Below are 27,159 nucleotides of genomic sequence, written 5' to 3' on the forward strand. Positions count from 1 at the left end.
ATTCCTTTATCCATTCACCCATTACGTACCCAGCTGTCAGTTCAGTGCATCCGATTTGACTCTCAGGCTGGCACCTACTGCAGTGAATGCCACTGGATGAAAGTGGGTGTAGACAATGCATGTTCCTATTGCCATGTGGCTGGGCTCCTGAAGTTGTTAACGTTAATTTCCCTAAGGAGATAAGGTGTTTATAAACTAAACATTGATATTTTCACGTGGATCTCAAAGCCGGGACTCAAATTAGGATTATGACCTTAAATTCTACATATCAGATATGCCACTTTGACAAAATGGTGACACAGATCAGAGCTGCCTTTGCCATCTCACTATACTACTTTTCCTAATCCATCGTAGTTGGTATTATTTTCATCATTCTAATAAAGAATGACAAATAGTAGCATCTTTAATTTGTTATACCCCACACCTTCTCTTTTTCTCCCCTTTTCCTCATTCCCTCAACAAACGTTTTATCCACTGTGTCCTTTGTTGTAATCTTGCCTCTGATCCTCTCTTGAGTGCTCTCTATGGTGTGTGTCTTCTTTCCATTGCTGTGTTCTGTCTTCCCTCCCTTCCTTCCTTTCTCTCTCTCTCACCTATGCACTCCTACTCCCTTTGGTTTCTCTCTCTGGTCTCAGAGGGGCCTGACCTTTGAACTCTGCTCCTCTGTCTTTCCCCTGATTCACACTCCCTATTGTATTGATGGCCTACAGGTTTGGAGATAAAGCAACACCTCACTAATCTGAGTTGAATGCTTTTTTAAAAAGTTTTAGCTTTATTATTTTAAGTAAAAGGAAAAAGAAGTCTTTGGCTCAGATAACTTTGAGTTTACGCACTTGTAATTTGCATTACCAGATAGTTACAATCATTGCTGCTAAATCCATTACCTGTTCACATATAAACATTGCTGCTAAGGCAAATATTTCCCTTGTTTATTACCCATTTATGGAGTATTTTTCTTAGGAACACTGAGTAATGACTAAGTTTCCAAGCTCTAGAGTTGAAGTCCCTGCAATCAAACCCTGGTTCAGGTTTGGTGTGGTAACATTGTGCAAACATCTCTAAACTTCAGTTTCCAGTTGACAACGCTACTGCATGGCTGAGTTAGCCTATAGTGCCTCCCAGCCTTCTCAGCCTGGGTTCTGAGAGGGAACTAAGCCTTCCAAAGGTGTTCATTGTATGCAATGAATTAAATTATTTCCTTGCATCTAGAAAGGTACTGGTTATAAAACACCCTTGGGAGAATTCAGAAAGTGGTCACTCACATCCTTTTCTGTGTTCTGTGGTTCATTTGGGGAAACCTGGTCGAAAAACGCTAGGATTCTGAAATAGAAAATTCCCTTTGGAAAACTTCATAAAATTTACTTAGCCTTCTTAAAATAGAATCACCATTCCATTTGAATCACCATTCTATTAAATGGAATCACCATTTCAAGAAAGAGGAAGAACTTACATTTCTGTCACCTAGAATACCTATTCATTTGGACCAAGAACTCTGATTTATGAAAGTTGAACAGATTAACTGCAATTCCACCAGTATTTAATATGTGTATGTTATTTTGCATTTTCATCCAGTGTTTTTTACCGAATGAGAGAAATGTCTTTAAGAAACTATTTGTTCTGTACGTTATTGCTGTGTAACAATTTACCCCACAAGTTAGTGTTATAGAGTGACACCATTTTATTTTCCTCACTATTTTGTGACTCAGTGATCCGGGAAGGACTTAACTGAGCAGTTCTCCCCTAGGGGTCTCTCCTGCAGCTGCAGTCAGATGTAGGTGGGGGCTGCAGTCATCTGAAGTTAGACAGGCTGTGTAACCAAGGTGGCTCACTCACACAGCCACGGTGGAAGCTGGCTGCTGGCTGGGAGCTGAGCTGGAGCTGTCATTTCAAGCACCTACATATGGTCTCTCCAGTACAGTGGTTTGGGGGGAATTGTATTTCTTCTTGGTGGCTAGTTTTCCCTAGAGCAAGTGTTCTAAGACCGACAAGGAAGGTTGTGTGTCCTTTTTATGACTGATCCTTAGAAGTCACACAGCATCACTTCCATTACACTCTCTGGGTGGAAGCAGTCCCAAGCCTGTTCAGCTTCAAGGGGAAGGAACGTAGGAGAGGATGTCTATGACGGCATGTCAAGGATTTGTGACCACTTAAAAAATCACCACAGCTGGTCCTCTGGACACAGATTATTTACATTCTTCCAAACGCAAAATACATTTACTCTCTCAAGACGCCCCAGAAGTCTCATCCAATATGACGTCAGACTCAGGCTGGAGACATGGGATCTAGATGCCCATGCAGATATGGGTGAGGCTCCTCAGGGATGGTCCTTCAGATGCTTTGTACTCTCTCTGAAGACCTGTGAATTAAAGGCTCCTCACACACCCAGGATACAATAGTGAGGGATAGGACAGCGTCCATACTTTTCCTCCGCATGGAACTCTAAACAAGATCCCATTTTCTCTTTAGTTGCTTGGCTCCTACTACCTGGCAGGCAGTGTGCTAGAGTCAGAAGACTTTCTGTCGCCCCACTGTGGTGAGGCTTCAGGCAAGCCACTTGACTCCTCTGGATCTCATTTTCCACGTGTAATGAAATAAGACTGATAGATCCCTTGAGAACTCTTTCAGCTCAAAAGTTCTGTGATTCTGTGAAATGCTAAAATTGTACTACTTGGATATGAACAGACACAAATCATTGTGCATAATTAAGAACATTCCACAAGTAGAGAATGTTACAAAATAAAGGATAAAATTAAAGTATGAATTAATAAAGAAGTAAATTTTGTGGGAAATAGAAGCAGATTTTGAACCAATTTTGCCACTAGAGGTCACCAGTATACCATCTCAAAGAGAATAAATAGGCTTTTATCACTAACAGTTCCCTGTGTAGAACCCCTAAGTGGCATTCACGGTGTCTTTTTGTTTACTTGGAATATCTCCTGACAGTTGTCAGAGACGTATGTTATGATGAGGTGACGTCAGTGTCCCTCTAGGTGATGTTCCAGGTGTGCCTAATGTTCTGTAAGCGTGAAGAGCCACTACTGAAACAGTAAGGAACTAGGATTTTCTGCTTTCTCACTGGGATGCGATGAGGGGCAGGGAAATAACTTGATAGGAAGTAATATGAGCTCTGAGGCGAAAAGGCACTGTGGAAATCCAGTGTCATCCTCAAATGCGGCACAGACATGTCAGCTTTTTTATGACACAGAGAAAGTACGGACTGGGAGCAGAGCACTCGTTTATTCAGCCAATGTCTGTGGACCTGCCTTCAGGCGCTATGCTTGGCAGGGGCTACATTGATGCAGAAGATGCAGTTGCTACCCTCAAGGAATTTAAGAAATGAAATACAGGAGGTTTCTATTCAGATTCAATATTTTAATAAAAAATGTTTTTATTAATGGCCATTGACTTCTACTGATGCTTCTTGAATCTCCAGCTCAAGTGGTTCTCTTCCTTTTTGAACTTTAGATATCCAACCAACATCTTCTGTGACATTCTGTAATATTTCCCTTAAGATACTGTATAAAGAAGGAGGAAGATAAATCGGAATTTGACACAGAACTAAAGATTATTCCATTTAGAGGTTTTTGGGAGAAGCAGGTTGGGATGGCCCCTGAGTTTCACTACATATTTTTGCTGGTATGCCAAGAGTACTGACATCCTGCCAGGCAACTTCTCTCAGATTTTCTTATTTTATCTTGTTGACAGACCTGTAGGATAAGCACTGTAATCACCATTTCTGCCAATGATCTCTTGCAGCATGGCAGTGGGTTTTGTTGTTGTTGTTGTTGTTTTGCAAAGTGATGCTAAGAGTTACACGTTGGGCCTTTTACATCAAATCTAGAACTGACCGTCACATGAAAATGTTAAAATGCTGAGTTCAGTTGCGGCCAATGGTGCTTGTTAGGAAAAACTCTATTAAAATGTATTTTAGGCCAGCACAGTGGCTCACACTTGTGATCTCAACATTTTGTAAGGCCAAAGTGGGAGGATCGCTTGAGCCCAGGAGTTTGAGACCAGCCTGGGCAATATAGTGAGACTTCATCTCTACAAGAAATAAGATTAGCCGGGCATGGTTCTGTGCCTGTAGTCCCAACTACTTGAGAGGCTGAGGCAAGAGAATCGCTTGAGCCCAGGAGGTTGAGGCTGCAGTGAGCCATGATTGTGCCGCTGCACTCCAGCCTGGGTGACAAAGCGAGATCCTGTCTCTAAATAAATAAATAAAATAGTGTATTTTAACATAAAATTCTTTGGGTGGGAGAAACAATGCTCCAAGTGAAATTAATACCTTGAAACATAAAGAGTCATGGAGATCTCCTGTGAAGAAACTTCTGTGAGTGACAAGAATGGATTCAGAATATCTCTGAGGACTATATCTATTTTCCCCCAAAATGAAAGCTACAGGATACTTTCTTATAATGTGCTTCATGTAGTACAAAAAGAAAATCTGCAAACTCCAGAGCTCACAATTCTATAATAAAGAATGAGTTGCAAGGAATTTTGGGATCTTTCCATAACTTGAGGAGCTATTTCTTCTAAGGCTGAAGGGGACTTGAACTTGATTTAAACTAGTTGTCATCAGCCTTTAGAGCAGACACTGAGATTGATTCTGAGCAGGACACAGCCACAGCCCGTATCCCTTAGTAGCAAGGCTTTCTTTAGCTTTCTGCCTTCACTGGAGAAGGAAAAAGAGAGCCTGGCCGTATCTTTGCTTTACACTGGGCATGATTTGCTTCACTGCGATGAGTGTTACTAACTATACTGGCAATTATTAATTTTAAGCAATTGTTTTAAAACAAACTAAAGGCAGGCTGAAGACAGGCTCGTTTCTTCTTCTCCTTCTCCTTCTTCTTTTTGTGACAGAGGCTCGCTCTGTTGTCCAGGCTGGAGTGCAGTAGTGTGATCTTGGCTCACTGCAACCTCCACCTCCTGGGTTCAAGCGATTCTCTTGCCTCAGCCTCCCAAGTAGCTGGGACTACAGGCCGAGCCACCATGCCTGGCTAATTTTTGTATTTTTAGTAGTGACAGGGTTTCACTATATTGGCCAAGTTGGTCTGGAACTCCTGACCTCAAGTGATCTGCTCACCTCAGCCACCCAAAGTGCTGGGATTACAGGCGTGAGCCACTGTGCCTGGCTGTTACTTCTTATCATTGTAGAGTTTGGTCAAATAGTGGAAAAGAAAGGTTAGGGAGAGAGCTACAAAAATACTACCCGACTTATTTTAAAAATATTTCTGTTAATGGTCACTGACTTCTACTGATGCTTCTTTAATCTCCAGCTTGTGTGGATGCTTCCTTTTTAAACTTTAGATATCCAACCAACACTTTCTGAGACATTTTGTAGTATTTCCCTTAAGATACTGTATAAGGAAGGAGGAAGAAAAACAGGAGTTTGACACAGAACTAAAGATCATTCAACTTAGAGGTTTCTGGGAGAAGCACACTGGGATGGGCCCTGAGTGTCACTGCATATTCTTGCTGGTATACCAAGAATATAGGCCCCAACCAGGCTTTACTCAGGTATGTTTGCAGAGAGCAACTTTAAGCGATGAGGTAATGCCTCTCTGGTTAAAGAACAAGCTTGCTTACACTTGCCATAAAAGCCAGAGATTCCCCAAACTCAATGTTCCTCTCCTATATCATAACCCACTGCATGTGCAGGCATCTACAGGGGCCCTCTGCCTCATCCCTGTGGGACTTGGGAGACATAGGTAACAGCAACAAATCAGCACGAAGCTCATGATGAGCTGGGAGGAAGAGAGTCCTTGAACTCTGACCCAGACACCTCATGTCTTCCACCAGCATTCATGAAACAGGCAATCGTTAGCTTGCAAGTGCAGTTGACCTTTGAACAACATGGGTTTGAACTGCATGAGTCCACTTGCATGCATTTTTTTCAGTAAATATAATGGAAAAATTTTTGGAGATTGTGAAAATTTGGAAAAATTCACAAACTTCGTAGCTTAGAAATATATTAAAAGATTAGGTATGTCACAAATGCATAAACATATGTAGATACTAGTCTGTGTTATTATTTATTACCATAAAATAGCACAAATTATAAAAAGTTAAAATTTATCAAAACTTATGCACATGCTTACAGACCACACATGGCACCATTTGCCGTTGAGAGAAATGTAAACAAATGTACAGATGCTGTATTAAATCACAAGTGCATAAAATTAACTATAGTACCTACTGTACTATTGTAATAATTTCACAGTCACTTCCTGTTGCTATCGCTGTGAGCTTAAGTGCTGTGAGTATCCACTTAAAATGCCATGGGACACTAATCATCTCTGTGTGAGCAGTTCATCTCTCTGGTAAATTGCCTATTGCAGTAAAAAGTAATCTTCTTTGGTTCTCTAGTGTTTTTCATTGTGTTTAGTGCAATACTGTAAACCTTGAATAACACCATGGCACCCATACAAAGTGCCACTATGAATGCTGGAAGTGCTCCCAAGAAGCAGAGAAAATTCATGATATTACAAGGAAAAGTTGAATTGCTTGATATGTATTGTAGATTGAAGTCTGCAGCTGTGGTTGCCCATCATTTCAAGATAAATGAATTCAGCTTAAGAATGATTGTAAAAAAAGAAAAGGAAATTCATGAAGCTATCGCTGCAGCTACACCGGCAAGCATGAAAAACTTACACTTTTTGCAAAATACCTTTTTGTCTAGTATTGCAAATGCAGTTTTTCTGTGGGAATGCAGGATTCCTATAAGAAATGCATACCTATAAACTGTGATGTGCTTTGAGGAAAAGCAAAGTCATTATATGACAACTTAGAGCAAAAGGAAGGCAAAGGATATAAACCTGAAGAATTTAATGCCGGCAAAGGATGGTTTAATAATTTTAGGAAGAGGTTTGGCTTTAAAAATGTCAGGATAATGAAAGAAGAACCTTCTGCCAACCAAGAGAGAGCAGACAAGTTCCCAGATGCCATTAAGAAAATCATTGAGGAGACAGAATATCTGTCTGAACAGGTTTCTAATGCAGATCAAAGTGCCCTGTTCTGGAAAAAAGAATCCACAAAGGACGTTTCTTAGTAAGGAAGACAAGATAGCACCAGGATTTAAGGCAGGAGGGGATAGGCTACCTCTACTGTTTTGTGCAAATGCAGGGGGAGGGGTATGATTAGGACTGCCCTTATCGATAAAGCTGCTCATCCCTGAGCCTTGAAAGGAAAAGAAGAACATCAGCTGCCAGTCTTATAGTTGTACAACAAGAAGGCCCAGACAATGAGAACCCTTTTTCTGGATTGGATACATCAGTGCTTTGTCCCTGAAGTCAGGAATTACCTTGCCCATAGGGACTACCTTTAAATTTTTTTCTGATATTGGACAGTGCCTCTGGCCACCCAGAACCCCATGAATTCAACACTGAAGCTGTCAGTGTGGTCTACTTGCCCCCAAAAACAATGTCTTTAATTCAGTTTCTAGATCCTTGGCTCCTAAGAATCTTTAAGCCTTATTACACAAGGTACTCAATGGAAATGATTGTCAATGCCATGGAAGAGAACTCTGATAGAGTATCATGACAGTCTGGAATGATAACACCATTGAAGGTGTCATCGTTGTTATAAAAAGAAAGGTGTGGAGGTCATCAAGATTGAAATAATAAATTCATGCTGGAGAAAAGTATCCAGATATTGTGCATGACTTCACAGGATTTACCACAGAGCCAATCAAAGAAATCATGAACGATATTATGGCTATGGCAAAAAAAAAAAAAAAAGTGAAAAGTGAAGGGTTTCAAGATCTGGATCTTGGAGAAATGTAACAGTTAATATACACTACACCAGAGGAATTAACAGAAGAAGATGTGGTGGAGATTGGTGCTTCCAAACCAGTGCCACTTGATGAGAAAGAAGACATAGAAAAGGCAGTGCCAGAAAACAAATTGACGTTAGACAATCTGGCAGAGGGGTTCCAATTATTCAAGACTGCTTTTGACTTCTTGGACAAAAAGAATGACATGGACCCTTCTATGATGCAGGCACTGAAACTTCTTTGACACAGGCACTGAAACTAAAGCAGTGAAAGAAAGGTGTTACCATATAGAAACATTCTAAGAGAAATGAAAAGAAGCAAAAAGTCAGACAGAAATTACAATGTATTTTCATAAAGTTTCACTGAGTGTCCTGACTCTCCTTCCTCCCTTTCCCTCCTCCATCTCTTCTGTCTCTGTTGCCCCCGTGTCAGGAAGACGAACCCCTTCTCTTCCTCCTTTTCCTCAACCTGTTCAATATGAAGATGAACAAGATGAAGATTTTTATGATGACCCAGTTCCACGTAATGAAAAGTAAATGTATTTTCTCTTCCTTATTACTTTCTTAATAACATTTTCTTTTCTCTAGCTTACTTTATTGTAAGAATACAATACACATACAAAATACGTGTTAACTGACTGTTTATGTTATTGGTAATGCTTCCAGTCAACATAAGTTATTAGCAATTACACTTTGGAGAAGTCAAAAGTTATACATGGATTTTCCATTGCACAGGGTATTGGCACCTCCTAAGCCCCACATTATTCAAGGGTCAGCTGTAGGATAACATCCCAGATCTTGACAAAAGCTGACAGAGGAACTCTATCAAGTTGATTATTTTTATCATAAATGGTTACCAGGGAAACAAAACTATAAGGTTCATGTTTGTATAATGCAATTTTTAAAATCCATAAGCAGTCTAGCATTTTAGAGCCTTGCTTATAACTCGGGTGCCTCCTTTCCTTTCTTTTTTTTTTTTTTCCCCAAATAGAACTTTTATTACTTTTCTAATCACCTCTTTCTTGCCAAATGCTTTTGGAGCAGGTGCTTTCTGGGCTGGAGCTTTCTGACCCTTCTAAGCTTTTGGAGGCAGCGCTGCCTTCTGGCCTGTGGCTTTCTTGGCAGGGAACTTCTGAGCTGGAGATTTCTTGCCCGCAGCAGTTATCTTTTTGCTAGAACTTTAGCAGCAGCTGCAGCAGCAGTAGCACCCTTCACAGCAGGTGCTTTTTTGGGAGAAGCCTTCGGAGAGTTGTCTTTTGAAGCTTCTTAACTTCATTCTTGATTATTCTGTTCCTCATTGCCTTTACAACTTTAAAATGATCAAAATCTGTCATCTTGGCTTTCCTTTCTCCGGCTTCAATCTTCTTGGCCGCATTGTGTGACTGTCCATTTTGTATTGATATTTGCTTTCTGCCAGGCTTGTCGGACACACTTCGGGTGGGCACTGTGTGGAAACCTGAGGTTGGAATCAGTGAGCTGCATGCACTTGAGAGGCATGGTCTGGCTGGGCGCGGTGGCTCACGCCTGTAATCCCAGCACTTTGGGAGGCTGAGGAGGGCAGACCATGAGGTCAGGAGATCGAGACCATCCTGGTTAACACCGTGAAACCTTGACTCTACAAAAAATACCAAAAAAAGAAAAAATAATAATAATTAGCTTGGCATGGTGGTGGGTGCCTGTAGTCCCAGCTACTTGGGAGGCTGAGGCTGGAGAATGGTGTGAACCCAGGAGGCAGAGCCTGCAGTGAGCCGAGATTGCGCCACTGCCCTCCAGCCTGGGAGACAGAGCCAGACTCTGTCTCAAAAAAAAAAAAAAAAAGAAAGGCATGGTCTGTCTCCTCACTTGAGTGCAAGGTGCATCAATCAAAGCCCTGTTCTGATCAATAACATCTACAGTTGCGACCAATTTTCCTGCACGAGGTCCAGAGGAGATGTAGTGCACATGACCAACCTCCACGAAGTGCCTGAACACCATGTTGGTGGCGTTTGGCAAGAAGGAAGAAGGCCAGTTGCATTCTTTTATAAAATATTAGTTATCGACCAGGCATGGTGGCTCATGCATGTAATCTCAGCACTTTGGGAGGCCCAGGTGGGTGGATCACTTGAGGTCAGGAGTTCGAGACCAGCCTGACCAACATAGTGAAACCTCATCTCTACTAAAAATACAAAAATTACCTGGTTGTTGTGGCAGGCACCTGTAATCCCAGCTGCTCGGGAGGCTGAGGAGGAGAATCACTTGAACCCGGGAGGTGCAGGTTGCAGTGAGCCGAGATCGCACCACTGCACTCCAGCCTGGGTGACAGAGCAAGACCCTGCACACCAGCCTGGGTGACAGAGTAAGACCCTTTCTCATAAATAAATAAATAAATAAAAGTATTAGTTATCACTGTAACCCTGACTTCTGTGCTCTTCAGAGAATTACTTTATGCTTGTTAAAAACAGAATCTCCTTTATCATTCCAGACACATATGATTAATCCTGATTTTAAAGCCAGATTTTTTTTTTTTTTTTTTTTTTTGAGATGCAGTCTTGCTGTGTTGCCCAGGCTGGAGTGCAGTGGCGTGATCTCGGCTAACTGCAGCCTCCACCTACTGGGTTCAAGCAGTTCTCCTGCCTCAGCCTCCCAAGTAACTGGGACTACAGGTGCGCACTGCCATGACTTGCAAAGTTTTGTATTTTTAGTAGAGACAGGGTTTCACCATGTTGGCCAGTATGGTCTTGATCTCCTGACCTCATGATCCACCCGCCTCGGCCTCCCAAAGATTACAGGCGTAAGCCACCGTGCCCAGCCTAAAGCCAGATTATTTTTATAAAATTTTAGTGAACATGTACCCAGCTGACATGACTGAAAATATAGATTCGTGTTTAGAGAATCACAGAATCACAAAATCACAAATGCTGGAATGAGGTGGCTCAATGACAACTCACTCAGGAAATACACTTTGAGAACCTGTGACAGGCAGAGTGCCAAAAGCTGGATGGTCAGACACAATCTTACCAGCAAAGATTGACTCTTAAATCTGGGGAACCATTCACTCTAACTCACTGGTAGTGTTGTTTGATAAAGTTCTTAATGTTATTTTACACCATGTTAAGAAGCTAAATGAACTCTCTTCCAAGCCCTCACTTGAGGAAACAGGGGTGGACAGGAAAGTGACTAACTCCCCGCAGTCTGATGGTTAATTTCAAATATTTGAATGCTGCATAATATCTAGCTCACGATAGACACAAAACTAAACTTTTAAATGAGTAAAGAATGGAATGAATTGAATCTAGGCTGAGCCAGAGCAAGAACCCAGGTTTCTTCTTCTTCAAACCAATGTTTGTCACATTGTTGGTAGATCAGAGTTTTCTGAACCAGTCATTTGCATACCAACATCATGATTTTTGCCACGTTAAATTAACCATTTAATTAAAATCAGTTTTGAACCTAGCTTTATTCTAAGCAACATGTTAACATCTGTGAATTGAGAATTAGTTGTATTATTCATATTATAATAAAATAAATATGTAACTATTTTTAAAAATTCATCTTGTACAACCAGAGGTATAAATACCAATTCTGGGGGAAATGCTAATTGAAAATATTATCTAGAGAAAAATAAGGACTGTAAACCAAAAAGTATCTGAGATAGGTCTCAATCAATTTAGAAGTTGATTTTGCCAAGGTTAAGGACACACGTGGAAGAAAAGAACACAGAATCAGAGAAACAGGCTGTGGTCTGTTCCTTTATCCAAGGATGACTTTGAGAGCTTCAGTATTTAAAGGGGAAAAGTGGGCTAGAGAGGGAAGAGCGAGGGTATAGTAATCTACATGTCACTGGAGAAAAGGCGCAGGTAGGGGAATGGTGAATGACGTATTCATCTTGTGCGCAGCAAATCGGCACTTTACATGAGATAGGGTGAACATAGAGTAGCTACCTATAGAGATATTTAACCTTTTATACGTAGCTATCTGCTTAAAAACAGAAGGAAAGGCAGCTTCTTGCATGACTCAGCTTTCAGCTTATTTTTTTTCCTTCTGGCAGAGTGAATTGGAGTCTTGAGTTTTTATTCTCCTTTCACAGCACCGAAACTGCACAGAATCATTCCTAACTATTTCTGTTTTCATGTTAAAGTCCAAAAGTTGATTCCATAAGGACCTTGAAATCCTTTGCAATTCTTGCTTGAGAAACTCTAAAAGTACATGGGTAATTTCTTACATTTCCTCTGCCTATTGAACAAATAAATGAAAATGACTGATCAAATTTGTTTACTCTTGGTTATTATCAGAAATTATAATCTTGAGAAAAGTATACATGAACACCTTAATTTACCAAATAGCTATATGGTATACTGTTGAGTATAGTATACTAGTCTGTAGTATACAGTTATGTCTAGTTTTGAAATCAAGTTTTAACAAATAGGTTATATTCTTTACTCACCAAATTCAGAACAGCATTCTCCAATGAATTCAATAACCTTTCAAGTGAAAAAAATGAGTAAAAAAGAAAATGTGAGTTCTTATTTAGGAATGAAATGAAACATGTTTTGCAAATTAATGAGCTTAAAGCATCAGAGAACACACCTGGTTATACTTGAAAGTTATAAAAAAATGCTTCCATTTAGCATATTTCACCTTAAAATATCCACAGTATGTTTAGAAGCCTCTAATTACTTAAGATAAAATAGCAGCTTGTATGTGCACAATGAGTGTGCGCCAGACTGGAACATCAAAAAGATCTTGGAAGTTCTCTGTTTCATTATTTATCATTTCTTCCCCCACATAATACGTTGCCTTGTACAGTTTTCAATTAGGACTTCCCCCATTCTCTATGAAAAAATTTTAATTTTGTGCCTTTGTTTAGATGAACTGTATTATCAATATTCACATAGTTCAGGTCACATGAATGTTCACCTTATAATTAAATATTTCTATGCAATTTCAGTGGTTTCTATTTCTACTTATAGCCTTTCCATATTCAGAAGAGGGATTTTTTTTTTTTTTTTTTTTTTGAAACGGAGTTTCGCTTTTGTTGCCCGGGCTGGAGTGCAATGGCGCCATCTCGGCTCGCTGCAACCTCTGCCTCCTGGATTCAAGCAATTCTCCTGCCTCAGCGTCCCAAGTCTGAAAGCTGAAAATAAGCTGAAAGCTGAGTCATGCAAGAGCTGCCTTTCCTTCTGTTCCTAAGCAGATAGCTACAGACAAAAGGTTAAATATCTCCATAGGTAACTACTCCATGTTCACCCTATCTTATGTAAAGTGCCGATTTGCTGAGCGCAAGATGAATACATAATTCACGGTTCCCCTACCTGAGCCTTTTCTGTAATCCCTTCCAAGGGATTACAGGCATGCACCACCACTTCCGGCTAATTTTGTATTTTTTAGTAGAGATGGGGTTCCACCATGTTGGTCAGGCTGGTCTTGAACTCCTGACCTCAGGTGATCCGCCCACCAAAGTGCTGGGATTAAAGGCGTGAGCCACCACGCCCGACCCAGAAGAGGGAATTTTTTTATGGCCAAGTAATTTTTAAAACCATTTTTATTGAAAAATATAATACAAATGTAGAACCTGTATAAAATAAATATGTAGTTTAATAAAATAAATATGTAGTTTAATGAATGTTTATTTCATGATCAGTTTGTCAAAATTTCAACTTTTTTTTTATACCCACTTACATGTACTATTCTTTTAGGCATCTTTTGGTCATTTCAAGGTGGGTTTTTTCCCCCTAATCATTTAAGGTACATCTTAATGATCAGCAACACTGTTTTATCAAATTTGAACATCTTGTGAAAGATATATTACTCTCTAATAGTTATCTTTTTGTATGTTATCTTTTTTAGATAGAGTTTCTAAAGACTTATTTTAAAGTTTAAATTAGCAAACATAATTTGGTTCTGGAATTTGAAAAAGGTAAACACTCTAAAATAACTATATCCTATCTTATGGCAATCATTTTTTTGCATTTTAAAAATAGTTTTATCATCCAAAGATGCATCCAAAATAAACCATAGGTTTTTCTGTCTATTTTTAAAATACATATTTGTGAACCAAAAGTATCTGAGACAGGTCTCAATCAATTTAGAAAGTTTATTTCACCAAGGTTAAGGATGTGCCCATAACACAGCCTTAGGAGGTCCTGATAATATGTTCCCAAGGTGATCGGGGTACAGCTTGCTTTTTTACTTTTGAGGAAGACATAATACATCAGTCAATACACATCAGATGTACATTGGTTCCATCTGGAAAGGCAGGACAATGCAAAGTGGAGACTGCCAGCTTATAGGTAGATTTAAAAATTTTCGGATTGGCTATTGGTTGAAAGAGTTAAGTTATTATCTAAAGACCTGGAATCAATAGAAAGGAATGTATGGGCTAAAATGATAAACGATTATGAAGACCAAAGTTTTATCATGCAGATAAGCCTCTAGGTAGCAGGCTGCAGAGAGAATAGATTGTAAATGTTTCCTTTTTTTTTTTTTTTTGAGACGGAGTCTTGCTCTGTAGCCCAGGCTGGTCTTGGTTCACTGCAAGCTCTGCCTCCCAGGTTCACGCCATTCTCCTGCCTCAGCCTCCTGAGTAGCTGGGACTAAAGGCGCCAGCCACCACGCCCAGCTATTTTTTTGTATTTTTAGTAGAGACGGAGTTTCACCGTGTTAGCCAGGATGATCTCGATCTCCTGACCTTGTGATCCACTCGCCTCAGCCTCCCAAAGTGCTGGGATTACAGGCTTGAGCCACCATGCCCGGCCAATTGTAAATGTTTCTTATCAGACTTCAGGTCTCTGTTGATGTTAATGCTGGTCGACTTTTCCTGAATTCTAAAAGGGAGAAAGGTATAATGAGGCATGTCTGAACCCCTTCATATCATGGCCTGAACTAGCATTTCAGGTTAACTTTGGAATGCCCTTGGTTGAGGGGTCCATTCAGATATTTGGGGGGGTGCTTATAATTTTATTTTTGGTTTACATATTTTAAATGTCTTTAATCTACAAGTTTCCTTTTCACTTCTTTTCCCCCAGTGCAATTTATTTTTTCATTTAAAAAAAAATTTTTGTGGTACATACTAGGTGTATATATTTATAGGGAAGTGCAATTTATTTGGTAAAGAAAAGGGTTTTGTTTGTTTTGTTTTTAAAATCTGTGTCCTGTAGTGTTTTGCATAGCTGGAATTTTTTTTTTTTTTTTTTTTTTTTTTTTTTTTGAGATGGAGTCTCACTCTGTCACCAGGCTGGAGTACAGTGGCATGATCTTGGCTCACTGCACCCTCCATCTCCTGGATTCAAGTGATTCTCTTGCCTCAACCTCCCAAGTAGCTGGGATTACAGGTGCCCACCACCACACCCAGCTAATTTTTGTATTTTTAGTAGAGATGGGTTTTTGCCATGTTGGCCAGGCTGGTCACCTGACCTGAGGTGATCCCCCCACCTCGGCCTCTCAAAGTGGTGAGATTAGAGGCGTGAGCCACCGCACCCAGCCTCATAGCTGGATTTTGATAATTTTATGCAGGTGGTAGATTTGACATATTTATCAGTTCTCTGTATTTCCTGTTAAATTGATAATTTATGGGCTTGATCAAGTCAGGCTTCAATTTTTTTTAATCAGACTTTCACAGGTGATGGTATATTCATTTTCCATTAGAAAGTAAATGATATCTGTCTCTCTTTGTGATGTTAGTAACATTGATGCTCAGAGTCTAGATAACTGTTTCTAGTAATCTTTTTAACTATACCCCTCCCCCTAGGGCCTTTTAATACATTTTCTTAATGAAACTTTTTCCCTATGAGATTGTCTTTTGCCATACTTGGAAAACGTTTATTTCTTCAAACATTTTTCAGTACAATACTATTTTTCCTTTCTTTCTGGGACTCTGATGACTCAAATGTTAGATCTTTTTTGGCCCTCAGATTCCTGAGGTTTTGTTCATTTTTTGTTTCAATAATTTTTCTCTCTGTTGTTCAGATTGGATAATTTCTACTGAAATTATCAAATTCACTAAATCCTCTTTCATCTCCATCCTGCCACTGATTCTTTGCAGACAGTTTTAAATTTCATTAAAATTTAAAAATGTAATTAAATAATTATATTATTTTTCAGTTTAAAAATTTCCATTTGGTTTTTATTTATATCTTCTATTTATGTTATTCATACTTTCAATTATCATTTCTATCTTGGGATTTTTCATGATTGCTTACACAGGTATTCTTGTAATAGCTGCTTAAAATCATTTGCAGATAATTTTAACATTTGTGTTATCTCACTGTTGGTATTTGTTGTTACTCTCACGGGAATTGAGATTTGCATGGTTTTTCATAAGCAGAATAATTGTGAATTAGATCCTGAATATTCTGACTATTATGTTATAAGTCCCTGGGTCCTGTTTAAATCCTATGGAGAATGTTGATATTTTTAATTTAGTAGAAACATGAGTTGGTTAGGTTGAGGCTCCAAGTTCCAACCCACCTTCTTTGGGTGGTGGTTCTAAAGTAATTTCAATTTGGAGTCTTTGCAGTTATTTATTTTTATTTAATTCTAGCAATCCTAGTAACAGTTCAGTAAAGCAGGTATTATGATACTCATTTTACAAATAAAAAGATAGGTTTGAATTCAGACTATATTCACTAGCTTTATGATATTGGACAAGACTGTCTTTGATCCTTTATTTCCTCCCTGTAAAATGGAATCGATAATACATAGCTGACTGGATGGTTTGAGGACTAAGTATAAAACAACACATGTAGCATACCTAGGGCATTGTAGACTCTGAAAAAATCATGGCTAGTTCTTGCCGGTTATACTGAGTGTCAACTTGATTGGATTGAAGAATGCAAAGCACTGATCCTGGGTGTGTCTGTGAGGGTGTTGCCAAAGGAGATTAACATTTGAGTCAGTGGGCTGGGAAAGGCAGATCCACTCTTAATCTTGGTGGGCACCATCTAATCAGCTGCCAGTGTGGCCAGGATATAAAGCAGGCAGAAAAACGTGAAAAGGCTAGATTGGCTTAGCCTCCCAGCCTACATCTTTCTCCCATGTTGGATGCTTCCTGTCCTCGAACATTGGACTCCAAGTTCTTCAGTTTTTGGGACTTGGACTGGCTTCCTTTCACCTCAGCTTGCAGACAGCCTATTGTGGGACTTGTGATTGTATGAGTTAATACTACTTAATAAATTCCCCTTTACACACACATATATATAAAATATATATATATGACTAATAGGATATATATATTCTACAAATATATGTATTCTACAAATATATATATATATATCCTATTAGTTCTGTCTCTCTAGAGAACCCTAATACACTAGTCTTCTCATTTTTTAAAAATGATCAATTTTATTGAGGAAAAATTACTATCAAATGCACACATTTTAAGTTATGGAAGACGACTTTTGACATTCACATACACTGTGTAATCACCACACCAATCAGTCAAGATATTATAGGACATTTCCATTGCCCCAAACAGTCCCATCATGCTCCTTTGAGTCAGCCCTCCTCTCAACTTCCACCCCAGGCAATCACTGATCTGATTTCTGTCACAACTGATAAGGTTTATCTGCTCCAGAACTTTACATTAAGAAAACAATAAAGTCTATACTTTTTGTATCTGGTTATTTTCATTCAACATAAATATTTTAGATTCACTTATTACCAACAAGTTTGTTCTTATGTATATCTCAGAAATTTATTCCTTTCTAATTGCTGGCTAGTATTTCTGTATTTTTGGAATGTTTTCCTATTATTGATTGAAATAGCTCTTAGATATTCTGAATTCAAGTCATTTGTTAACGTATTGTGACTATTGTTTTTCTCAAGCCTGTGAGTTATCTTTTCATTTTCATTATGATGTCTTACAGAGAGCAGAAAACCTCAACTTTTATGAAGTTCAATTATTTAAATTTTTTTTATATTGTTTTTTGTGACCCATCTCAAAAAATTTGGCCAACACCAAGGGGATGAAGGTTTTCTTCTCTGTCTTCTTCCAGAAGATTTATAATTTTGGCTTTAATGTTTTCAACTCTGGTCTATTTTGAATTAACATTTCTGTGTATGCTGTGAGGTAGAGCTTGATATTCATTTTTCCTGCATATTGATATCAACTCGTTCCAGCAACACTTGTTGAAAATAATAATCTATCTATTCCCATGGAATTACCTCAGTACCACTGTGAAAACCTAAATTATCAAATTTATTGCCATAAGATTTTTCATAATATTCCTTTTAATGGCTTCAGTATCTATAATATGTCCCTGCTTTTATTCTTGATATTGGTTATTTGTGGTGCCCCTCTCCTTTTTTTTTCCTGGATAAGTCTGCCTACAGTTTTAACATTTATTATTCCTTTAAAAGAACCGCCTTTTGGTTTTACTATTTTTTCTATTGTTTTATGATTTTCAATAGGATTGATTTTTTGCTCTATATTATTTTCTCCTATGTGCTTGCTTTGAGTTTAATTTATTTTTCTTTTCCTAATATCTTAAAATGAATGCTTAGATTCTGGATTTGGAATCTTTTTTTCTCATATAAGCATTTAATGGTAAAAAAAAAAAAAAAAAAAAAATCCCTCTAAGCACTATTTAGCTGTATCCCACAACTTTTGATATGTTTACATTTTAGTTTAAAATTACTTTCTAATTTTTTTGTGTGTGACTTCCCCTGTGACCCATGGTTTGTTTAGAAGTACATAGTTAGATTTCTAACTATTTGGGGATTTACAAATATCTTTCTGTTACTGATTTCTAGCTTAATTCCTTTCTGGGTAGAGACAATAATTTTTATTATTTCAATTATTTTAAATTTGCTGAGATTTGTTTGATGATACACAGTGGAGTCTATTAAAGAAAGTGTGTTCTTCAGTTATTGGGTGGAATGTTCTACAAACGTCCATTAGGTCAAGTTGGCTGATAGGATTGTTCAGGTCTTCTATATCAATAGTTCAGAAATTTGCCAGCCTTTTTTCAAAATCAGCTTCTTAGCTTTCAAAAACACTAATGCCTGTATCTCACTCCTTAAGATTGTAATTTATTTTGAGGTGTGGTCTGTTCACTAGAATAATTAAAAGATTCCCAGGTGATTCTAATATACTGAAAAGTTTGGGACCTGAGTTCTGTATACTTAGATTTTCTGTATACTTGTTTTACAAATTGCAGAGTAGGAAGTAATGAACTCTTTGAATTCAATTAATTTTTGATTCATTGCTATTTTTTAGCACTGTGGTTAGGATTTTGCATCTTCTTGATGAATATGCCCCTTTATCTAATTGTTTTAACGTTATTTTACCTAACTATTAGTGAAGGTAAACATTTTTAAAAAAATCTTTCTGGCCATTGAGTTTTCCTCTTCTGTAAGTGGCCTACTTATGTTATTTGAATATATTTATCTTGAGTTGTCTTTTTCTTATTGATGTGTCTGAATTCTTTATATTTTCAGAGTTTTACTATATTCTGCCAACCTGTGGCTTGTTTTTAACTTGATTAGAGATGGCTTCTCTTCTGTTTGTAAAACTTCTAAATTTTAAAATAATATTTTACATCTTTCCTTAATGAATCATGCTGTTTCTTCCCTATGGTGATATCATAAAGACATATGCTTTTCTTCTAAAAGTTTAGAGTTTTGTTTCTCACATTTTGGGTCATTATTTCATTTGGAATTTAGTTTTATTTCTGTTGTATCAGGATCAAATTTCTTATTTTTATATAAATAGCCAATTTAACTAGAACCAATAAAATTTGTGTCTTCTATATCCTATGAACAGTTACTGTACTAATTTACATTCCCAAGTAATGAATAATAGTTTTTTCCCACAACCTTAGAAACAGTTATTCCTCACCAGACATGTTTATTATATACCAAATTCCAGGTATCCTTTTTGTTTTTTCTAATTTTCTTTTTGTCTATTCTTAGGTCAATACCAGTTTTTAAAAAGTTGCTTTAAAATAGAATTACCATATGATTCAGCACAAATTAATGCACACTTCTAGGTGTATATCCAAAAGAACTGAAAAGAGGGTCTCAAAGAGACATTTGCACACCCATGTCCACAGCAGTATTATTCACAATAGCCAAAAGGAGGAAGCAACCTAAGTGTCCACTGATAGATGAATAAACAAAATGTGGTATAATACACATAATAAATGATATATAGAACTATTCAGCCTTAAAAAAGGAAGTTCTGCAATATACTATAACATGGATGAACCCTGAGGCATTATGCTAAATGAAATAAGCCAGTCACAAAAGGGCAAATTCTGTATCATTCCACTCACGTGAGGTACCTAGAGTAGTCAAACTGATCAACAGAAAGTAAGATGATTACTGCCAGAGGATGAGGGGAGTAGGAAATGGAGAGTTGCTGTTTAATAGGTATAGAGTTTTAGTTTGGCAAGATAAAAAGAGAGATTGGTTCTGGAGATTGGTTGAACATCGATGTGGAATGTATCTGATACTACTAAGTTACAAATGGTTAAGATGGTAAATTTTATTCTATGTATATTTCACTACAATTAAAAACATTTAAAAATATTATTCTAGCAAAAAGTTGCTTTAATAGTTTCTCTTGATCTTTGGTGTCCTGCAATTTCACCATTGCAGAGAATTCTTTATATCAATCCTGCTCAAGAATAAGTATTTCTTGAAACTGAAAATTCAAATAATCCACAATCTTGGAAAGTTCTTAGTTATTACTCTTTGAATACTGCCTGCATCCATTCTCTCTAGTGTCTCTTTTTTGGCACTCCTATTAGATTTATGTTGGAGTTTTTTCATTTATTTAGCTCCTACACTGCATTCTAGTAAATGTCCTCAAATTGAGTATTGTAATCTCAGCCAAATGTACAGTTCTCAAAACAGTGAATGGAAGATCTCTTTATATAGCTCTTAAAATGATTAAGGCGATGTGTCAGCAAACTGTGCCAGAAGTAAAAAGTCAAGAAACAGGGAGACATAAGGCTTGTCTCTACAGTTCAGGAGACTGTGCCAAAGCCAAAATAATGCATTGCTGTGGATGTCTGCTTTGTACTCAACGAATATTAAAGCAGGATGCCTCTTTGTGTCAAGTGCTAGATTACGATGAGCAGTGTCACGAAGAACACTCTACACTTGATACCGTATGTGTGACCTTGAGCAAGAAACCTATTCACGCTCAGGCTTCAGTTCCTTTCTGTGGGTTGCTGTGAGGCTCCAACGGGGTAAGGTGAGCAAAAATGCTACGCCTCAGTACCACTAGGGTATTTTCTCAATTCTAAAATATTAAGTTGCCACGCACTACAGATTTAATAATAGTTTGGGAGGAGGGGCGTGAGGAGAGGAACATTCCACTAGCGCAACTATAAGCTTTCCGATTTCGGAAATAAGAAAAATATGAAAAAGTCTGCTTTTAGAATTGAGGAACCACGGTGTCGCATTGACTTTCTCTGCTCGGTTCGCAAACGCTCTTTTCTTGAACTTGAATGACTTCTCTGTCGCTCATACCAACCTCTCTCCTGATTTTCCACACTGGGATTCTCACTCCAATTCTCAAGGTTTCCTAAGAGACACGATGAGCCACTTCACCAGGGCGGCGCAGCTTCCTTCTTTACTGTCATTGGCTGTCGCTCTTCCAGGTCCCGCCCACAGCGACCTCAATCCTGATTGGATGTCAGTGTCCTGTGCTTTGAGATTGGACGACTTGGGGGCGGCGGGCAGCTAATGCGCAGGCGTGTTTCCTCGAGTCGTGATTGGCGGGCGGGGTGCCGGGACGGGGCGGGATTCTTCTCACGCACATTCTGTGGGCGGAGTGGGCGGAGCTGCCGGCGTCAGTTGGTTCAAGTGTCCCGGCCTGAGGTGTCTGCTTGATCGCTCCCTCTCCCGGCGCCTCGAGCGGAAGGTGAGGGCCGTCCTGGGCAGCAGAGGGCTTGGCCCCAGGCGACTAGACCTACACCCTTGGTACCTCCGAGAGCCTGGAGGGCGGGGCGGGCTGGACGCGGCCATGCGCACCGGGGGCCCGGGAGGAGCGGTCTTGGGCCTGGGCGTCTGGTGGGCGGCGGAGGCCTGGCTCCCTGCAGAACCCCTGCGCAACCTCTTTTTCTCCTGTTTTCGTTGTCAGGCCCAGGCGTTCTTTGGGAGAAGGGCCTCTCGCGGTCCCTGACGCAGACATCGTGCAGGTTTCTCCCCGCAGCTCCTGGGTCGGGAGCCGCTTTGCAGCCCCCAGCTCTGGAATTGGACTGCGGGAGGGGCGTTTGGGTGGAATGGGACCTGGCTCGCCTGGACCTGCCCGTGGCTGCTCTGCAAGAGCCTGAGAGTTGGGAGGGGAGGCCAAGGTGGGGAAGGAGCCTAGTGAGCCGTAAAATAAGGATTGGAACGTCTTTCCAGGCGGCGAAAGCGGCACCTGGGTTTGTTGGTGAATCGTCTTCTCCCCAGAGTCCTGCTGAACAAGTTTTGGGAAGTAAGGTTTGGAAAGGAGAAAGAGGATACATTCCTGAAAGGCAAGGCTTCTGTTATACAATGTGTCAACCTCAGACTATTACGCAACAATAAGGACAGATGCCATTCCAGGTGTTCCCAACACGCTGTCTATGCTCCAGGACCCAAAGCTATGCCCATGTATTCTGGTACCTGTATCCCTGATTAAAATCAGTGTAGCTAGCCATCCTCTTAAGAGTATAGCTTCCGTTTACATCCTCATTTGGCCAAACAATTCCTTGATCTTGTGGAAAAACTGGATTATTTAACCAGGACAAGTCAAAGCAGAACTTGAACAGAGCTGAACAGACAAATTATATTGAAGTTGACGTAGCCTAAAGGGAATGGGGTTTATCTTGATTTGGTTAGTAAAGATTTCAGAGGAGTTTGACATCAGTGGTAGCAAAATGTTTGGCAAACTTAAGATTAGGGCCATATTAAAGTTTCTTCCATTGCATAATGGAAAAAGCGTGGACGGTGAAGTTAGACCTGGGTTCAAATTCTTGGTAGAGACATTGGCTGTGAAACCTCTGAAACAGCCTTTGTGAAAGATATATAGCCTTTCTGAAATTTAGTGTCCATATCTGTAAATTGCAATTTCCTTCTGTTGATTTGATGAAATAACATATGCAAAGCATTTAGCACATTAATGCACGAAGATACTATTTTAGCAGTCTTGCTAGTTCTCTAGTATGACAGATGGTGAAATCAATTTTAGATGCAGAAAAGTTGAGTGACTGAAGATGGACGGATATTAGAAAAAGGTCTCAAAATCTGCAGTCTCAGATGTGACAGCAGCTGTGGTGAAATGGTGGAAAAAACACTTGGGCATTTGTTGTAGTCTTGGCCCTGTTGCTGACTACTTCTGTGGTCTTCAGTAAGCCATTGTTGTCTTTGGCCTTGATTTATCTGTAAAATGAAGCAGCTGGACCAGATGGTTTTCTTTAAATTCTTTTTGTTGCCCAAATGAGAGCTAAAAGGTAGAGAAGATAATAGCAGACATTTATTGAATACCTACTATGTACTAGGTACTGTTGCAAACACCTTGTATCCACTCATTCTCACAACAAACCCATGAGATACGTATGGTTATTATCCGCATTTTACAAATGAGGAAACTTAAGGCTGAGGTGTTAACCTTGCCCAAGGTTCCAGAGCTTATAAGTTGCAGAACTAGGATTTGAATCCAGGTAATCTGAGTTCATGTTGTTAATCATCGTGCCAAACTGCCTCTCGAGGAGAGTGATATTGTGGATATTGTATACTATTAGAGATACTATAAAAGAAGATAGGGGAATATTTGGTAAGATGCGCGTCTTTGGTCACAGGTGTGTGTGCATGGCAAAAATTATGTAATTAAATGCATCTTGTCCTAATGTTTGCCACATTTCCTGGTTTATATTCTCTCTGCGTTCTGCCTCCTGGACTTAAATAATCAAAAAATAATTCTAGATTCCGTTCCACTAACCAAGGCTAGATACCCAAATTTACTGTGATTTTTGAGAAACCTTTAAAAGGTCTGACCTAGGCATACATCAGAGCTGAAGAATCTCAGCGAACCATATCCATTTCTGGGTTAAGGTGATTTAGGATAGGCACAGCAGCCTCAGCACCCCAAATTCATTTCAGTGTTCCCATGCTTCAGCAGACTTGGTCTGAATTTTCTCGTTTTTCATCAGATTTGTGTTTATATGTAGGAGTAGAAGGAGTTGAAAGTGAACTTTTAAGAGCATATTTGACATGGAATTAGATTGATGTTATAGCAACTATAGGTAAAAAAGGATTTTATAGTTGAAAAAGTTGAAAAACTCAGTATTAAGTACCTATTATGATGTAGTACTGTGTTAAATGTAGACTTTGGGCAGTTTGAGGATCAATACTATTTTAAAAGAAAAAATCCGTGGCTAAAATACTTTGACATAAAGAACTCAGCAAGTCTTTTGATCTCATATGTAAAACAAATCAGTTTATTGCCCTAAATCTACTGAAAGACTTTGAATATATATTAATACAATAGTAGCATTTTGAGGTGGGTCTATTTGATCTCATCACGATAAAATACAATTGCTTCTTGTTCTTTTGTTGTGGAGAGGCAGCAGGTAATGCTGTGGTTCACTGTACTAAAGAGTAATGCCCTTATGCCCAGGGCTGCCAGATACAGTGGGCAGGTTTTGCACTGTACAACACTTGGGGTGCAATCTTACATAGACTGTGGTGTGAATTGTACTCTCTCGCGTTGTATATCCTATAGCACTGTTCTTGTGGCACTACTTTTGTGCTCCTGCCTTTGCCCCAATCTTGAGTGTGAGAGTAATTTTTCCTTTAATAAGCCCTCTCCACCCTGTTTTTCTGCTTTTTATTTTCTTTCACTTTTTAAGATGAAGTCACTGTTGCTAAACCACGCATAGGTTTTCTATTGTTTGGATTATATGTGGTCAGAATTTCAGAAACTGGCTTCTTTTTCTTTACGTCTTATATTGGTGAGTTTGGAACACTTGTGCTTTTGCAAACTTTTTGGTTTAATTTAAGTATTAGTCTGAAACATAAGCAAAAGAAGACTTCCCAATCACTCTATTATATCTGACTTCAAAATCAGCTGTGTCATTCTCTGATTATCTGTTGCTTTGGCTTGTATATCTTATAACTCTTCTTAGCTATCATGAAAATATGTTCCAGCTGTAGCCTTAAAAGCATTGGATATGAGAAATTTGAAGCACCTTTAATTTATTATTTAGCAAATACAGTTGCCAAATTGCAGCTTACTCCTGCTGAGCACTCCCACGATCACTTTTGCTTTTGGTTGTTGCCTCTCTCATCTCACTCAGACCTCTTTCAGCCAGATCAGTGGTTGAAATGGTATGAAAAGAGAGTGACTGGAGCACCTGGTTACAAGTGTGCTTCTCTGTCAGGGAAATATCAAATCAAGTTTTCACTAACACTCTTCAATTATAAGAGACATGTTGATTCAATGGAGAGGAATAGTTTTTGGAGTGTGGTCTTTAAATACTACAGTAGGTCGAATAACTTTTAAAAAAAAATTATTGGAAACATTTTAATAATCTGAAATGCAGAGAATCTGAGAAACCATGTGAGAAAGAGGTCGGGCAGAGCAACTTTAAGTGCGGTTTTAGATAAGGGGAAAGATGCTAGAAGACTTGGAGTCGCTTTATTCAGCATCATTAATTGTATACCATTTGTAGTTAATTATTTAATAAATGTTATACAAGGGATATTACATATTTTTTTCTTTTTTTTTTTTTTTTGAGACGAGTCTCGCTCTGTTGCCCAGGCTGGAGTGCAGTGGTGTGATCTGCAAGCTCCGCCTCCCAGGTTCACGCCATTCTCCTGCCTCAGCCTCCTGAGTAGCTGGGACTACAGGCGCCTACCACCACGCCCAGCTAATTTTATTTTGTATTTTTAGTAGAGATGGGGTTTCACCATGTTAGCCAGGATGGTCTCGATCTTCTGACCTCATGATCTGCCCACCTTGGCCTCCCAAAGTGCTGGGATTACAGGCGTGAGCCACTGCTCCCAGCCCTACATATTTTTTTCTAGACTAGTGAGTGCTATCTTACTTGAACTATAAACTTGAAGTTTGTGTATATGTACACTGGGCACTTTAATTTGAAGTTCATGTTAGTATCTGAAATGTAACAAGATTTATGTAGATGTTCACTGGGCATTTTCAAATTTCATGTTAGTATCTGTAAACAAGATTTGTATTAACAGAAGCTGTGAGAGAATGTGTAATACACTGATACCTCTTTATTGTGATTCTAGTTCTAGTATGTAGATATCCTTATTTAATAGGTCTGCTTTCTACTGTTTAAGATATGGAGGCATAACAATGCCTTGGGCATAGAAGATATTAAATAAATATTTGTTGAAAGAATAACTGACAAGTCTAGGTCGCTTCAATGTAGTAGATTAGATTGGGTAACAAATCTGTTTTCAGTGATAATCTGGCAACATTATTTACTATATTTTGAACACATTGAATGAAATGATTGTTAGCAATGGAGCAGAACATGTTTTATAGAAATTTTTTGTTCTAATATTTAGAAGTCTTTATTGGAATAATAAAATGTTAGTATTTATTTGCTTATTTACATCCTGATTAGTCTGTTTTGATTTTACCCTGATCAGGAGCTGATGAATGGACATTTTTTCATTTATTCCATATTACTATTTTAGATGGTCTAAATAGTAATTTTTCTTTTGAATTTTATTTGTAAAATATTAAAGTGTATGTAAAGCAATACTTTAATGAAGAATATTTGAAAATTTTGTCCTCATCCATACTATCATCCTTAATTTCAGAGCATTTTTTCATTTTCATGTTTTTTATGCATATTTATGTATATTTCATATAATTTACATCAGTGAATATACAGTTTTATACACATTGTTTCATGTACTATAGTCATAATTATTTTCAGTAGCCACTCTATTAGAAATTATAACTGTACTCAGGAGGCTGAGGAGGGAGGATTGCTTGAGTCCTGGAGTTTAATACAGACTGGGCAACATAGTGAGACCCCCATTTCTAAATAAATAAATAAATAAATAAAAATATATCTTCTTAAAAAGAAAATCACAACTGTAATTTACCAGACTTTGAGTGGGCAGTTATGTTGTTTCTGAGACTTGGTTGTAAATAAGATTGAAGTGATTTTTATGTATATAACTTTCTTTGCATTATTGTCCTTAGCGTAAATTTCCAAGAATAAAATACTTAGTTAAAAAATATTTAAATGTTTTTATGAATCTTATTATCATATTGCTTTCCAAAAAGAGTACATATTTAAAAGTTGTGTCCAATGTTTGCGTATTTGTTTTTCTGTAACTCTTTGCTAGTACTGATCATTACCTCCTTTAAAAAATAATAATTATACGGTGATATTTATGTATTTTTTGATTATCAAGAAGCTTAACATTTTCTCTCACTCAAACTATTTATATCCT

At 38.5% G+C, this 27,159-nt stretch overlaps 1 protein-coding gene, 1 long non-coding RNA gene and 1 pseudogene across 12 annotated transcripts in view; 1 reads left to right on the plus strand and 2 right to left on the minus strand.

The window, feature by feature from the left end:
• The window catches only part of LOC141410341 (uncharacterized), a 96,511-nt gene extending 75,178 nt beyond the window's left edge, over positions 1 to 21,333 (minus strand). The window contains exons 1-3 of the long non-coding RNA XR_012435129.1: positions 21,200 to 21,333; positions 19,287 to 19,293; positions 12,194 to 12,230 (exon numbers count right to left, since the gene is read on the minus strand). This is a non-coding gene — a long non-coding RNA (uncharacterized lncRNA). The remainder of the gene's footprint in view (positions 1 to 12,193; positions 12,231 to 19,286; positions 19,294 to 21,199) is intronic.
• SCOC (short coiled-coil protein) overlaps positions 1 to 27,159 on the plus strand; it is a 44,532-nt gene that overhangs the window by 13,793 nt on the left and 3,580 nt on the right. The window contains exons 1-3 of one of the 11 annotated variants that reach the window (XM_074040507.1): positions 21,548 to 21,678; positions 21,839 to 21,896; positions 22,105 to 22,217. The exons of 1 other annotated variant lie outside the window; for it this stretch is intronic. The gene's annotated coding sequence lies outside the window, so the exon portion shown is untranslated. Of the gene's footprint in view, positions 1 to 21,547; positions 21,679 to 21,838; positions 22,053 to 22,104; positions 22,218 to 27,159 lie in introns of those variants that run through there. 9 more of the 11 variants (XM_045392895.2, XM_065545516.1, XM_045392893.2 and 6 more) reach the window with 9 other exon arrangements.
• Positions 8,540 to 9,744, minus strand: LOC102144679 (large ribosomal subunit protein eL14-like; annotated as a pseudogene).

This window comes from Macaca fascicularis, chromosome 5, assembly GCF_037993035.2.
Source record: "Macaca fascicularis isolate 582-1 chromosome 5, T2T-MFA8v1.1".
Classification (NCBI taxonomy): Eukaryota; Metazoa; Chordata; class Mammalia; order Primates; family Cercopithecidae; genus Macaca; species Macaca fascicularis.